This window comes from Gorilla gorilla, chromosome X (genome assembly GCF_029281585.2).
Source record: "Gorilla gorilla gorilla isolate KB3781 chromosome X, NHGRI_mGorGor1-v2.1_pri, whole genome shotgun sequence".
Classification (NCBI taxonomy): domain Eukaryota; kingdom Metazoa; phylum Chordata; class Mammalia; order Primates; family Hominidae; genus Gorilla; species Gorilla gorilla.
In genome coordinates, this window is record NC_073247.2 from 126,805,051 (window position 1) to 126,822,336 (window position 17,286).

The 17,286-nt window shown below is 38.9% G+C and overlaps 1 protein-coding gene and 1 pseudogene across 3 annotated transcripts in view; one reads left to right on the plus strand and one right to left on the minus strand.

Moving 5' to 3' along the window:
• IL13RA2 (interleukin 13 receptor subunit alpha 2) overlaps positions 1–3,409 on the minus strand; it is a 54,951-nt gene extending 51,542 nt beyond the window's left edge. Inside the window, exons 1-2 of one of the 3 annotated variants that reach the window (XM_063703231.1) lie at positions 3,358–3,409; positions 2,464–2,516 (exon numbers count right to left, since the gene is read on the minus strand). The gene's annotated coding sequence lies outside the window, so the exon portion shown is untranslated. Of the gene's footprint in view, positions 1–2,463; positions 2,517–3,061; positions 3,154–3,357 lie in introns of those variants that run through there. The other 2 variants (XM_063703229.1, XM_063703230.1) reach the window with 2 other exon arrangements.
• Positions 3,410–15,748: 12,339 nt separating this feature from the next.
• LOC101124255 (transcriptional coactivator YAP1-like) lies at positions 15,749–16,753 on the plus strand (annotated as a pseudogene).
• Positions 16,754–17,286: the final 533 nt, after the last annotated feature.

A 17,286-nucleotide genomic window follows, 5' to 3' on the forward strand; every position in this document is an offset into this window, starting at 1 on the left:
TGGATGTATAATGTCTGCCTCTGAAAAGTACACGAAAATAAGAAAAATAAAGGAATGGGACAAGCCAGTATGGAATCAAGGGCTAAGTTGTCAAAGATGAATTCTAAAAGCATTCAGAAAAAGCAAAGAAGGTAGAGTATATGCTGCTGTCCTGAGCTCCAGACCATTATATCAAATTGCTTAGTAGAAAATTTCACCGTGATGTCTCATAGGCAAGTCAAATTCAACATGTCCAAACTTGAACTCATCATCTTCCTCCCCCACTCAGAAGTGTTCCTCCTTGTGTGTCCCACATTTTCAGTGAATGGCACCACTATCAAGTTGTTCAAGCCAGATAAGATAATCCTTGTTCTCTCTCTTCCCTCACCTACCACAATCAATCCAATACCAAGTCCTGTCAATATTAACTCCTAAATGTCTCTGGAGTCTGTCTACTGCTCTCTATTCCCACCACTGCACTAGCTGAAGATGTCATTACCTTTTCCATGACTTAACTACCCTTCCTGACATCATGCTTACCCTCCTCTAATTCAATCTAATCTTCGCTTAGATGTCACGAGATCAAAATGCAAATTGTACTGGGTAAATCTTCCACTTGCCAACACATTCAACCGCTCTTCTAGTTCTACAAGACAGGGTTCATGGTATACAAGCCACCTTATGATTTAGCCTCTGCTCATCTTTTTTACTTAGATCCCTTCATGCCTTCGTAACGTCATACCAAACATTTTGCCTTTTTCCAAATATTCCCTGAATTTCTTATGCTTCATTGCCTTTGGACTGGAAGCTCCCTGAAAATTTGGGAGGGCAAGCATGTTGGCAAGAAGTCCAGTTAGGGAGTACTTTCAATAATCCAAGGAGAAGATAATGAGATCTTCCTATTTAGCATTCAAAACTCCACTCAGACATCATCATCTCTCTGAAACCCATAGTCTGGGTTTCCATTGACCCATATGGAAAAATGCTTTCGTCTATTCAGTAGACTGCCTCATAATAGTTTACCTATCTACATCTTTATCTCTTGTACTGGACTATGAGATTCTTGAGGACAGAAAATGTATTTTTATTCATCTATAAGTTCTTGCAGTGCATATGTGGTAGGGCTAGAGAAGATGGATTAGAGGGAAGAAAAATATGACAGAGAGAAGGGAGAGAGGAGTTAGAAGGGAAGGAGAGCAACCTATAGTTATTTGCAAAGACAGAACTTGAGACGTCAAGACAAAGTAGTTAATGGTGTGTAGATATGGGTTATCTGCTTTTTCCTTCATTTACTGTATCAGTGATATTGGCCTTTCACATTACTATGAGGTTTTTAGTCTGCACACTGCTTGACAATTTTTGTTTGCTATGTTGCCCAAATACTTGATGACACAGAAAGGCTCTCTAATTCCAAGCTACATAAATGTTGCTTACTATGGACATTTTAGAAAAGAACTTAATAGTTGTAAACATTATTTTTAATAAGGTTTGGTGGGATTTAGTTGTGGCTAATATATGCCACGTTTAATTTCTTAACTATCATCTATGATATTTAATATGAGGCAAATTCCCATGATACCAACTATTTGTATTTTCATGAATGATAAACCAATATCACTTTCTAATCCTCCTCTCCTTTTATTCTAGAAGAGTTTCAACATGAAAATGTTGTCTCTAAGGTCATGAAAAATATCTTCTTTATTAGTCTCCCTTTGCCATGGTACCCTTCCTGTGTTCCTCTTCTCTAAGGGACTTGCTCTTCTGAATCATCCCTCACTTACACTTCTATGGATCAATAGATTCTTAGCTCTAATAGACATACACAAACTCATGCTACCTCACCAGACAAATAACCACCAAAACAGAGCAAGATGTAATGATGTGTGTTGTAAAGAGCTCTAGACTGTGAGTTAGAGTACCCTAATACTACCACTGTTCTCTTGTATACACTATTCCTTTTCTCAGGATTTCCGTTTTCTCAACAGATGAACCATAAACTCACATCCAGTTCTAATTACAGACGGTTTCTGACTTACACTGGTTCGACTTACGATTTTTCAACTTTTTGAAGGTGTGTGAGATGCATTTAGTAGAAACTGTACCCATTCAGTAGAAACTTCAAGTACCCGTACAATCATTCTGTTTTTCATTTTCAGTAAGTATACAATAAATTACATGGCATATTCAACACTTCCTAATACAATAGGCTTTGTGAATATTTTGCCCATCTGCAGGCAATATAAATGTTCTAGGCATGTTTAAGATAGGCTACGCTGAGCTATGGTGTTTGGTAGGTTAGGTATTTTAAATGCATTTTCAACTTATGATATTTTCAACTTACAATAAATTTATTGGGAAATAACCATATTGTAAGTTGAGGAGGATCTGTATTCTTCAAAAATACTTTAAAATATATATGGCTTTATTACAAATATATTTATCTTATACAATTTTGTTACAAGTTTTAAGAAAATTAAAACTTACCTTTTCAAATGTATGTGAGATTCAGCCACTCCTTGTGAATTGTCTCTACAAATCTTATGTAAAGAAAGTAAAATGGATTAAAAAGAAATTAACTTAGAGAAAAAGAACTTTTAATCTGGTAACTTCCTGATGAAGTCTGTGGAAAGAAAATTATTCAAATAAACACTGTTTTATTTTACAAAACGCTTAACCTAACAGGACTTGGGTGGAATGGCATAGCTCACACTATTTTCCCTCCTTTCAAAAAAGAGTGAGTAATATTAATACTAATCATCACTGATGAAATGATAATTACAGAGACAGCAAACAATTATACTGAGCATATTATTCAAACTGTCATTAAAATCACGTTTGGAAATGAGAGGAGACAACTAAACATTACAATTTTACTACAGAGGATATATTTTTCAAATATATCACTTGACCACTTGTTTAAATGCAAATAATGCTAGTGCACCCCAGCGTTATATAAGGGCAACATGATTCCAAAAGGGCTGGTGTATCAAATCTAGCCCTACAGAAGAAACCTTGGGATCCCTAGGTCTTGCTGCTGCACTCAAACCATCATAGACAGATAGACTCTCTCCTATTTACAAACCTCTCTGGAGGAAAGATTCCACAACTTCCCTCAGAAACCATTTTCAAGGTTTCATGGTCAGGATTCCTCCTTAAGTCTAACCAAAATTTCCCATGGTCTTTCTTAAGTCTATTTAATCATCTAAGGATAAAGAGAATATTTATTGACTAATTTTGCATCTGAGTCATGGCTACATTTTTAAGACAATTATTAAATTATCCCTCACGCATCTTTTCTTCTGGGTCAATAAATACAGTTCCTTTAACACTCTCCTCAGAGGGCATCTCTTATATCCAGTGATTAGGTAAATGCCATACTTCAGGACTCTGGGAAGATCTGCCTGGATTTGAGTTTCTCTTCAGATGTTTTGCACTCTAAACTTGGTGTTTGGAATTTTGATGGGGTCTAGAGAATCTGATCTGTCTCTAAGATTTTATCTCCCGGAATAATATTAAGCAATACTGCTGAGATTTGCCAAAATATAGCTGTATTAACACAGTGCAAAAAATGCAAGTAAAAAAGTTAAAAAGTCCTGGCTCCAGCTCACAGAAGAAAATAAGGACAATGTGGTTTTAGCTTTGTGATATCCTGCCCAGAGGCCAATGATTCAAGTGGTATTTCTCAGGAAATAAATGTTTAGACTCCTGGGGGGAAGCCAGAAAGCTTTAGTGGTGCTACAGTTCTTGGCTCCTCAATTCTTACGTCACCAGAGAAATATTTTGGCTGAGCACTGGATACTCATCCTCATTTCCAGACCACTTTAGCTTGTAAAGTTATATTCTTTGGATAATTACACAGCACATCTCAAGGTGCCCTTTTATGGTTTAATTGTCATACGTTATATATTTGAAATCTGAACTTCTGAAATTTATGAAGGTATTGCCAATACAAAAGCTGTCTTCTCATATATTACTCAATAACATGAGAACTAATGCCTCTCTAAGGCTTCTGTTGGCAGTTGCTGAATCAGATTCTCAACAAGAGAGGGGAATGTTGCCTTCTGGATTTAATGCTGACATGGGTTACAATTGGGACAAGCTCTAAATATAGGCAGAATAGGTGGACACTTTGTAGTGAGATTTGAGGTGCCCTAAAAGATCATTCGGGTTCAGGACCTGACTTACTCCTTTTGGTTCTCAAATGTCTCATCGATAAAAACCTACATCGTGGCCATCGTATTCAGAATTGCAACATGCACCAACCCCTCCACCTACAACAGCATACCTACTATTTCTTTCTTTTTTGTATTATTTTGTTGTTGCTTGGTTTTTTGAGACAGGGTCTTGGTCTGTCACCCATGCTAGAGTGCAGTTGCACGATCATAGCTCACTGCAAACTCAAACTGCTGGGCACAAGTGATTCTCCCACCTCAGCCTCCTGAATACCTGGGAGTAAAAGTGTGTGCCACAACACCAGGCTAATATTTTATTTTCGTGGAGACAGGGTCTCACTATGTTGCACAGGCTGGTCTCAAACTCTTGACTTCAAGTGATCCTCTTGCCTCACCCTCCCAAAATGCTGGGATTACAGGGATGAGCCATCACATCCAGTCTATAATTTAACTTTTTAATTGAAAAATTAAAAATATATATATACTTATCATGTACATCATGTTGTTTTGAAATATCTCTACATTGTGGAATGGCTAGATAGACCTAATTAACATATGCATTACCTCCCATACATAGCAATTTTTGTGGTGCGGACACATAAAATATACCCTCCGCAATTTTTAAGAATACAATACAGACATACCTCGTTTTACTGCACTTTCCTTTATTGCACTTCACGGATATTGCATTTTTTACAAATTAATGGTTTATAGCAACCCTGCATCAAATAAATCTATTGGCCCCAGTTTTCCAAATGGATGTGCTCACTTCTTGTCTCTGTGTCACACTTTGGTAATTCTTGCCATATTTCAAACTTTTTCATCATTATTGTATCTGTTATGTTAATCTGTGATCATCATTCCATTGGAGTGACATGAGCCATAGTCATATAAGACGGCAAACTTCATGGATAAATGTGTGTGCTCTGACTGCTCCACCAACTGACCATTCTCCTGTTTATCTCCCTCACCTTGGGTCTCTTTATTCTCTAAGGAACAGTAATATTGAAATTAGTTATTATTAATAATCCCACAGTGGCCTCTAACTGTTCAAGTGAAAGGAAGTGTTGTATGTCTTTCACTTTAAATCAAAAGCTTAAAATGATTAAGTTCGGTGAGAAAGGCTTGTGGAACATCAAGATAGGGTGAAAGCTAGGCCTCTTGAGACAAACAGCCAGGTTGTGAGTGCCAAAGAAAAGTAACTGAAGGAAATTAAAGTGCTACTTCAGTGAACACAACGTGATAAGAAAGAGAAACAGCCTTATTGCTGATATGAAGAAAGTTTTAGTGGTCTGGATAGAATAGTAAATCCAGCCACAACATTCTTTTAAGCTAAAGCTTAATGCAGAGCAAGGCTCTTAACTCTCTACAATTCTATAAGGTCTGAGAGGTGAGAAAACTGCAAAGGAAAAGTTGGAAGCTGGCAGAGATTAGTTCATGAGGTTGGAGGAAAGAAATCATCACTATAACATAAGTCTAAGTTGAAGCACCAAGTGCTCATGAAGCAGCTGCAGCAAGTTACGCAGAAGATCAAGCTAAGTTAATTGATGAAGGTGGATACACTAAACAACAGATTTTATGTAGACAAAACAGCCTTCTATTGGAAGAAAATTACATCTAGGACTCTCACAGATAGAATTCAGTGCCTGGCTTCAAAGCTTCAAAGAACAGGCTGAATCTCTTGTTAGGGATTAATGCAGCTGCTGAATCTAAGTTGAAGCCAATGTTCATGTACCCATGCAGAAAATCCTAGAGCCCTTAAGAATTATGTGAAATCTACTCTTCCTGTGTCCTATAAATGTAACAACAAAGCCTGGATGACAACACATCTGTTTACATCATGATGTACTGAATATTTTAGGTCCACTACTGAGACCTACTGCTCATCAAAAAAAGATTCCTCTCAAAATGTTACTGCTCATTTAAAATGTACCCAGTCACCCAAGAGCTGTGTTGGAGCTGTGCAAGATTAATGTTGTTTTCATGCCTAATAACACAACATCCATTCTGCAGTCCACGGATCAAGGAGTAATATTAACTTGCAAGAAATACATTTCCTAAGGCTATAGTTGCCACAGATAGCAATTTCTCTGATGGATCTGGGTAAAGTAAATTGAAAACCTTTAGAAAGAAGTCAGCATTCTAGATGCTGTTAAGAACATTTGCAATTCATGGGAAGAAGTCAAAATGTCAACATTAATACAAGTTTGGAAGAAGTTGATTCCAATTGTCATGGATGACTTTGAGGGATTCAAAACATCAGTGGAGGAAGTAACTGTGGATGTGGTGGAAACACCAAGTGAACTAGAATAAGAAGTGGAATCTAAAGACATGACTGCATTGCTGCAATCTCATGATAAAACTTGAACAGATGAGGAGTTGCTTTTTATGAATGAGCAAAGAAAGTGGTTTCTTGAGATGGAATCTACTGCTGGTGAAGATGCTGTGAACATTGTTGAAATGACAACAAACAATTTAAAATATTACATAAATTTATTTGCTAAAGCAGTGATAGGGTTTGAGAAGATTGACTCCAATTTTGAAAACAGTTCTACTGTAGGTAAAATGTTATCAAACAGCATTACATGCTACAGAGAAATGTAGCAAAGGAAGTGCCAACTGACGTGACAAACTTCATTATTGTCTTATTTTAAGAAGTTGCCACAGCCACTCCAACCTTCAGTAACCACCACCCTGATGAGTTAAGCAACCATCAACATCTACATAAGGCCATCTGAGAGGTGAAGCCAGCTGGACTTCCTGGGTTGAGTGGGGACTTGGAGAACTTTTCTGTCTAGCTAGAGGATTGTAAATGCACCAATCAGCACTCTGCAAAAATGCACCAATCAATGTTCGTGTCTAGCTAAAGGATTGTAAATGCACCAATCAGCACTCTGTAAAAGCACACCAGTCAGTGTTCTGTGTCCAGCTAAAGGATTGTAAAGGCACCAATCAGCACTCTGTAAAAACACACCAATCAGTGCTCTGTGTCTAGCTAAAGGATTGTAAATGTGCCAATCAGCACTCTGTGTCTAGCTAAAGTATTGTAAATGGACCAATCAACACTCTGTAAAAATGCACCAATCAGCACTCTGTGTCTAGCTAAAGGATTGTAAATGTACCAATCAGCACTCTGTGTCTAGCTAAAGTATTGTAAATGGACCAATCAACACTCTGTAAAAATGCACCAATCAGCACTCTGTGTCTAGCTAAAGGATTATAAATGCACCAATCAGCACGCTGTAAAAACACACCAATCAGTGCTCTTTGTCTAGCTAAAGGATTGTAAATGCACCAATCAGTGCGCTGTAAAACTGCACAAATCAGTACTCTGTGTCTAGCTAATGGATTGTAAACACACCAGTCAGCGCTCTGTGTCTAGCTAAAGGATTGTAAATGCACCAGTCAGCACTCTGTAAAAACGCATCAATCAGCACTCTGTTTCTAGCTAACGGATTGTATATGCACCAATCAGCACTCTGTGTCTAGCTAAAGGATTGTAAATGCACCAATCAGTGCTCTGTAAAAACGCACCAATCAGTGCTCTGTGTCTAGCTAAAGACTGTAAATTCTCCAATCAGCACTCTGTAAAAACGCACCAATCAGTGCTCTGTGTCTAGCTAACCAATCAGCATTCTGTGTCTAGCTAAAAGATTGTAAACACACCAATCAGCACTCTGTAAAAATGCACCAATCAGTGCTCTGTGTCTAGCTAAAGGATTATAAATGCACGAATCAGCACTCTGTAAAAATGCACCAGTCAGCACTCTGTGTCTAGGTAGAGGATTGTAAACGCACCAGTCAGTACTCTGTGTCTAGCTAAAGGATTGTAAATGCACCAATCAGCACTCTGTAAAAATGCACCAATCTGCACTCTGTGTCTAGGTAAAGGATTGTAAACGCACCCATCAGCACTCTGTAAAAACACCTTAATGCTGGCTGTGAACTTGTATTTCCCTTTAGCAGATATTAATTGAGCACCTACCACTGCAAAACCAAGAGCTACATAATTTAGGTACAAACATAAGACATGGTTCCGCTCCCCTCAAGGAAATTAGTATCTAATATAAAAAAGAGACATATAGATATGTATTGCAAATACAATAAAATAAAGGGTTGTATTTAGACAGGTCTCCAGGCCAGACACAGTGCCTCATGACTGTAATCCCACAACTTTGGTAGGTCAAGGTGGGAGGACCAGTTAAGGCCAGGAGTTCAAGACTAGCCTGAGCAACATAACGAGAGCTCATCTCCACAAAAAGAAAACAAATTTAGCCAGACGAGGTGGCTTACCCCTGTAGTCCTACCTACTCTAAAAGCTGAGGTGAAAGGATCTCTTGAGCCCAGGAAATCAAAGCTGCAGTGAGCTTAGTTCATGTCACTGTACTCCAGCCTGGGTGACAGAGCAAGATCCTGTCGCAAGAAAAAAGAAAGAAAAGAAAAAGAAAAGAAAAAAGAAAAGATAGGTCTCCAAACTTTGTAGATAATATACCCCACTGTGCTTACTTATTTTGAACACATCCCCTCAGTAGAATTATTTGTATTTATAAATTATATACATGCAGTGTCATATATGCAGTGTCATAATTAGCTTATATCTTAAGACAAAACATATTTAGGGCAAAGTTTACTGTTACTATACAAATGTAAATTTATATATCAAAGTCTTCTTGCTAATTTTTTTTTAATTTTACTTTAAGTTCCAGAATACATGTGCAGAAGGTGCAGGTTTATTACATAGGTATACGAGTGCCATGGTGATTTGCTGCACCTATTGACCCATCCTCTAAGTTCCCTCCCCTCACTCCCCACTCCCAAACGGCCCTGGTGTGTGTCGTTCCCCTCACTGTTTCCATGTGTTGTCATTGTTCAACTCTCACTTGTGAGTGAGAATATGCAGTGTTTGATTTTCTGTTCCTGCGTTAGTTTGCTGAAGATGATGGCTTCCAGCTTCATCCATGTCCCTGCAAAGGACATGATCTCATTCCTTTTTATGGCTGCATAGTATTCCATGGTGTATATGTACCACATTTTCTTTATGCAGTCTATCATTGATGGGCATTTGAGTTGGTCTTCTTGCTAATTTTGATTTTTTTTTTAGGCCAACATTTTAGCAGGTATGACTAAATAAATCATCATGGTTTTCAGATTGTTCTATTTTGTATTTATCCTAATAATGTGGCTGACAAAGAATGCTGTCAATTTGTTGTTCACTTTTGCTTTTGTTATTAGTAATACCTTCAAAATTTTTTGCAGTAACCTTTTACATTCATTTTGTGAGGGTTAGTTTATTTCAAACTAGATAATGTGATTGGGAAATCTAACTGGGAACTGTAAACTGCAATATCTTGCAATATGGTGAACAAAAACTAGTAAATGAATGTGTCTTTGTTCACTACTCCACTCCCAGAGCTTTGGGAGGTAAAGGTGGGAGAATCCCTTGAGCCCAGGAGTTTGAGGCTGCAGTGAGCCATTATCATGTCACTGCACTCCAGCCTTGGGTGACACGGTGTGATCCCATCTTTATTTTTAAAAAAGAATGAGCTACAGATAAATATATTTATAACTTGTATAACATTTCATTTATGTGCATTTTTTCCAAGCATCAGGCATTCCAAATTACTTAGATTCATAGGAGTAGTTTCCACTGGGAATTTTCACATGACTTTTGAAGTAATTATTAAAATAGAAGACTTGCCTATATTTTACAGACTACTAGGGTTTTAATCCAATGTGCCTTCTTATTTATAAGAGCCCTCTCCAGTGCGCATTATCATGTGTCTTTCAATGGATATGAGAGAAATGAAGGCCTTCCAACGATGATTTACATTCATAAAGTTTTTCTAAGGAACGAGTTTTTTCATATCTGCCAATGGAACTGGAACTGAAGGCCTAACCATGTTTACATTCATAAGGGTTTTCTTCCCTGTGAGTCTTTCTATGTTTTCAAAAAGAACTGGAAAAACTGAAGGCTTTATCACATTTCTTACAGTCATAAGGGTTTTCTTCAGTGTGAACTCTCTCATGTTTTTGAAAGCAGTTGGGAAATTTGAATCTTTTACCACATTTTTTTACATTAGAAGAGCTTCTCTCCAGTATGAGTCCTTTTACGTTTCTGAACATTACTGGAAAAACGGAAGACTTTACCACATTTCTTACATTGATAGGGATTTTCTCCAGTACGAGTTCTTCCACGTTTTTAAAGAGAACTGGGAAAATTGCATGCTTTCCCATGTTTCTTGCATTCACAGAGTTTCTCTCCAGTGTGAGTTCTTTCATATGATCGAAGGGAACCAGAGCGTCTGAAGACTTTACCATATTTCTAACATTCATAGAGTTTTTCTCCACTGGGAGTCCTTTCATGTATTCTAAGGAAACTGGAACATCTGAAAGGTTTACCACATTTTGTATATTCATAAGGTTTTTCTTCAGAATAATATTTTTCATGTCTTTGCATGGAACTGGAACAACTGAAGCCTTTACCACATTTCTTACATTCATGGAGTTTCTCTCCGATATGAGTTCTTTTATGTTTTTGAAGGGAACTGGAAAGACTGAATGCTTTGCCACATTTCTTACGTGCATAGGGGTTTTTAAACCACTGTGAACCCTTTTATATCATTAAATGAAACTGGGACAATGGGATGCTTTCCTACATTGCTTACATTCGTAGGGTTTTTCTCTAGTGTGAATTCTTTCATGTATTCTACGAGTACTGAAGAAACTGAAGGCTTTACTACATTGTGTACATTTATAAGCTTTCTCTCCTGTGTGCGTTCTCTGATGTTTTACAAAATGAACTGAGAAAATCAAAGTGTGTGTTACTCTATTTCTTTGAACAGTCTTGAGAGAAATTAAGGCTTTCCCACATTGTTTACATTTATGTGACTTATCTCCACATTCCCCACACTCATGGTTTGTGTCCAGTATGACATATGATGTGCCTGTCAGGGGATGAATGACATGAAAATTTTTCCACACATACTATCTTCACATGGTTTTACTCCGGGAGGACTTTTCTTGTTCATATTAAGATTTGGAATCTGGCTGAAGGTTTCCCCATGATGACTACCTTCTTTACTTTCACACAGTCTCTCCATGATATAACTTCTTAGATTTCTCCCAGGATTTTTGAACTGATCTCCAATGTTCTGATCTTCCTACTTGTTTCCTACAGAAGCCAAGTTCCTGGAGGTTTTCTCCATCACATCTCTGTAGAGATTCTTCTGAGAAGGATCCAGCAAAGCCCACTTCTCCTGAGTGAGTTTCCTGCCACATCTTCAAAAGGCCACTGAGTCCATTTCCCAGCTTCTGGTATCTCTCAATGTCCTATCTATGGATCTCTCAGTACCTTCAGTTCACAGGGCAACAGAGGCTATGACAGAGCCACTTGGGACCTCTGGCAGCAGGGAAGATAAAGCAGTGGAGATGAAATCCCCAGACACCCTTATATTTCTATTTGCAACTCCAATGTCTAATTTAAAAAACCCAGAGTATATTTCTCTAGTTTTGGACACCATTGCATCGGTTTGTTCTATGATCAGAAAACGAATTCCTGAATTTTGAAAGATATCACAAAAAAGTGAGGACTAAAATACAAATCATTTTCCATTGCTTTCTGATCCTTCAGCAGGAAATCATCTCACCATGCTGTCTCAAATTCAATCAGCAAGCCTTCTAGCTGAGCTTTTACTATATTTACTGTCTCTATATATCTATACCTGTATCTATCTATCTATATTTGTATCTATCTATCTATCTATCATCTATCATCTATCTATTTTGAGACAGTCTCACTCTGTCACTCAAGCTGGAATGTAGTGGCACAATCATGGCTCACTGCAGCCTTGACTTCCCAGGCTCAAGCAATCCTCTCACCTCAGCCTCCCAAGTAGCTGAGACTACAAGCATGTGCCACTACACCTGGCTAGGTTTTTTCTATTTTTATAGAGATGGAGCCTTATTATGTTGCCCAGGCTGGTTTTGAACTCCCGGGCTCAAGTGATCCTCCCACCTCAGCTTCCCAAAGCACTGGGATTACAGGCATGAGCCACCATATCCAGCCTATATTTACTCTATATTTAAATATCACTTAGAGTGTAAGAGGTCATAAGGTGATTACCAGATTAATAAAATAGTTCTATTAATTGAGTAAGATTGCATAGCTCAAGTTTGACAACCTTGTTGAGGGACTTACTGGGTTTCAGGTGATTACACTTTGCTCTGAATCATATCCTCAAGATTACAGATCTAAACAAAAAATGTAATGCATTAAACCAAACATATCTTTAAGGAAGCATGATGTATTGGAAAGAGTTTTGTAGTCAGACAGGTTTGAATTTGAATCCTGGCTTACCTATGTAGGAGCTGTGTGGCCTTGGAAAAGTGCCTTAACTCTCTGAGTTTCAGTTTCCTCATGTGTTAAATGGAGATAATATCGTCTACCTTATCAGGATTTCTTGTAAAAGATTGTAATAAACAAGTGTTCAATACTTAAATATCAATTACCATTTAAAATGAATAAAATTATGTGTGAATGAAGGAATTCTGCAGCTTAGCATTCTATAGTAATTACACATTTTAGGAGATCTTTCATGAAGGGGCTAGTGTAGTAGCTCATTAATTCAACAATTATTTATTGAGCACCCATTCTATGCTGAGCATTGTGCTGCATGTGGTAGTGGATATCATGCTCTCAAGGAACACAGTAGGGTAGGCTAAACTGCTATAATAAATTAACCCAAATATGTAATGGTTCCAATGCAACAGAGGGTCAATTCTTGTTTGTACAGCAACCAGGCTGAATATGGAGGTCACTAGGTGGCCTTTCTACTTTCAACATGTGGTTTCCAATGTTGGTTTGGTTTTCACCATTCCTTTCTGTGGAGAGTCAAATAAAGTTCTGAAGTGCATCTGTGGAGGTTCTATGGGCAAGTCTTGGAATTAACACATGTAACTTCTGCTCCCATTTGACTGGAGCGAATTTAGTCAGATGGTCTAACCTAACTGCAAGACAGGCTGGGAAATGTAGTCTAAGCTGTGTGCCCAGGACAAAGGGGAGAATAGATATTGTTAGACAATAATAACAAATCCAATTTATTATACCTCTATCTGTGTTTCATTTATTCAAACTGTTCTTTTTCAAATGGATCATAGAAGAACTTCATACTAAAGCACATGATTTCCTTATGGCCTGGCAAGGTTAGTATTTTCTCTCCCTCTTTCTCCTTCTGTTTCCCCAGTCCATCTTTAAGACTGAGGTGGCCTTAAATAGAGTTAAGCCTCTATGTAGTCCTTCTCTCCTCTCATATTTCTGAAGGCCATCTTGGCTGTCTCCTAGAGTTCCCTAGAGCAACAAGGCAAAAGTATCTGCCCCTATAGTACATACTCCTCCCCTGTAAAAATGGAGAAAAACCAATCAAATAGAATACACACACACGCGCGCGCGCATGCACGTGAGAGAGAGACTTGCCAAACAGATTCTGTATAACTTTTTAAAAGCTTGTTTTTAAGCCTGCATCACAGATATGATAATCATATTTCACTGTAAAAGAATTCAAGAATAAGCTAGCAATCAGGTGATTATACATACAAGATGAGTTTCCTAAAATAGATAAAAATTCTCTTTCCCTGAATGCAATGGTCGAGCAAATGTCTCTTGTGGGAGAGGTTCTTATGTTATTGTTTGTTGTTTGGATGGATTGGAAGAGTCTTTATCACTCTGAGAATGGAATTATAGCTCTCAGTAAAGTTTGCAAATCTGTCCCTTCTTGAGTGTGTGTGTGTGTGTGTGTGTGTGTGTGTGTGTGTGTACATTTAGGTATTGTCCTCCCTCCCGCAACCCCCCACACACTTATCCACCACATACTTTCCTGGTGAGAGTACTAACATCTTCTGGGAATTGACCAAGTGCAAAACCTGGTCATACTGAGATAGCTAGCAGAATGAGTTTTTTGGGGGGAAGAAGATATGAAAGTGAGAGGTATGGAAGTAGGGACACAAAGAACACCGTTATAGAAATGGTGAATCAAATTCCATTAAATCATCAGTAATTCATTCTTTGGGCCTCAAAAGCATTCTAGTCTGCAATAGACATTTAGTAAAATGCAAAAGCCTGGGGGAGGGATAATACTTTTAGATGTGCCCACCAATATGTCTACTAGAGGAAACAGCTGATGAGACAGCAAATGGCAAGGCCCTATAAGAAGGAAATCAGGCTAGGCATGAACAGGGGGAAAGTGAAAATGTAGGAGGGTGGGGATGGGAAAGGAGGCTGAATAGGAATAGAAGGCACCAAGATAAGAGTTTATCTGCTTCATAAATTCGATTGGGTCCATGTTCAGATCTTCTGGTTCCCTCTTTTTCTTTTTCTGCAGTTTCCTCATGCTATTTTATATTTCTTTTCCAAATCTCTATTTTTTTAACTACTAAATCAGATCCAGGGTTGATCTAGAAGATTGAAAGATGTGGAATCAGTGTGAAGTTTCTGGGCACAAATAGAGGAAGAATGCAACAGTAGAAAGCCAAGTTATAAGTCGAGCAAATGTCTCTTGAGAAAGAGAAATATGAAGTACAGGCAAATAGGTATTATGGCATTTTCTCTTTTTCCCATCAGAGTTTCAATCTCAGTTTGTTTTCTCACCCCAAATAACATTCAGCATCAAAATTACATTACGCCGGTTCTAGAACAGAGGAAACTGGGAGATAGTCCAAGGAGAGAACATTAAAAAAAAAAAAAAAAAAAAGATCCGGGAAGATTGAGTTACAAGCTTTGCTCATTCCACAAAATAAAGTAAATCAAACAAAGAGGAAATTGGTGGTAGAGTTGCCAAAAGAAAGAACTTGCTTTGGGTTAGTGGAAACAAAAACAGAAACACCTATACCTTGAAACTTTTGAGTATGCTAGAATTCTTGAGGTTTCATTTAAAGTTTCATAAGTCTATCATTTATATTAAAGTATTTTCAAAATGATAAACACTTTGTAGCTGAAAGGTTTCACTTTCCTAGGAATATATGACAGACATCTTTGTTTACATGCCATGACTTGAAAAACTCTAATAAAATAGAGATCTTACTGCCAATGTTAAAATACTGCACATACTGTTATTCTTGGAAGGCACATATCATGACCTTAATTAAGGAAATGTTCTTAAGAACCCAGTGTCTTCTTGGATGTTGTTTATTAGTGCATAGCCAGTTGTGCATGCTCCTCCATGTCATGGTGTTGGCTTATTTTCTCTCTTTGTTCATTATTTTTTCTCCTCTAGGGGATTTATTTTTAGAATCTATTGAAATTAAAGAGTTCAGTGGAATTGGACATAATAAATAAAAATGGCTTGACAGAAAAACAAAGAAATTCAAGAAAGAAAATACTTGATTTATCTTTGTGGGACAAACCCTTGGCATCTAAGGAAAAAGAACCGTTTTATCTAATTAACTTTTGCAATTCCTTAAGAGTTAACCTCTGGGGTGATTATTCTTGTTTGAGAAATTAAATGGCTCCAGTGACTTCATAAAGCTTATCAGAAGTAGGTACACAGACCAGTAGAGCCAGGGACCAGCGTGGGGCGGAGGCGCAGGATGGGGGATGAGGGGCCATGGCGCACCCCCCTACCCACCCAGCGGCCCTGAGAGAGAGAAGAGGGCCGCTCCAGCCACCCAGCGCCACCTGGCCAGAAGCCCTTGCCGCCTTTGTCATCTCGGCCCGTCGAGCCGGGGCGTCCTGGCGGAGCCCTCGCTCGCCTGGTCAGGGTTCCACGTCGAGGAAGGCAGAAGCTACGGATCCTGGGCAGCAGCCACCATCTCAACCGTCCCTCAAGGGCCAAGGGCAGCTGCCTGCGCAACCCTCCCAGGGGCAGGGTCTGCCGTCCAGGCCCAGGCAACCAGCACCCCAACCTCCCTGGCGACCCAGGCGGCGCCATAGGCATTCTTCACCAGGCATCAGATCGTGCACGTCCAGGAGGACTTGGAGACCGACTCGGAGGCGCTCTTGAGCGCCGTCATGAACCCTAAGACGACCAACATACCCCAGACCATGCCCATGAGGCTCTGGAAGCTGCCTGACTCCTTCAAGCCACAGGAGCCCAATTCCCACTCCGGACAGGCCAGTACTGACAAAGGCACTGCAGGATCCCTGACTTCACAGCATGTTCCAGCTCTCTGTAGCTTCTCTGCAGTTGGGAGCTGTTTCTCCTGGGACTGCCACTAGAGTAGTCTGGCCCAGCTGCTACACCCACAGCTCAACATCTTCAACAGTCCTCCTTGGAGATGCCTGATGATGTACCTCTGCCAGCAAGCTGGGAGATGGGGAAGACATCTTCTGGCAAGCGAAACTTCTTAAATCACATCAATCAGACAACATGGCAGGACCCCAGGAAGGCCATGCCCTCTCAGATGAACATTACAGCCCCCACCAGTCCACCAGTGCAGCAGAGTATGAACTTGGCCTCAGGTCCTCTTCCTGCTGTAGGGGAACAAGCCATGACTCAAGATGAAGAAATTACTATCTAAACCATGAAAACAAGACCATCTCTTGGCAAGACCCAAGGCTTGACCCTTGTTTTGGTAAAGGGTCATCTCCAAACCTTTTTAGATGTTTTTGATTACCATCTTTTGTATATGAATTTGGGAAAGCACATTTAAATAAAATTACATTGCTTTATAGTATTTTTTAAAAGTAGGTACAGAAATCCTTTGAGAACAGATCTTCCCTAGAGTTTTAATCCAAGTTTGCTCAAATATTCCAAAGTAAGACTGCCAATGTGCAGCCCAAGGAATAATTGATTGATTCCTGGTTATCTCTAGGTTAAACTATTTTGCTCTCTGTCATGTCCACCAGAAACGTGAGTGTTGTTCATATTACTCCAATTTCCTCTCTGTGATCCAAGTAGAAATATAAAAGAAAATGAGAGGGAGGAGCTTCATTTAAAAAAATCAAATGGAACAACAGTAGGAAATGATACCCTTTAGGCAACTCAAATTCAATATATGTAGAACTTATCTTCTCTACTCCAAATCTGCTTCTCCTACTAACTTACATTGCTAATGGCATCACCACCAATATGGTTCAAGTCCTAAAGCCTAGAATAGTCTTGACATCTCCAATGCCCACATGTAGCCACTTATCAAGTTTTCT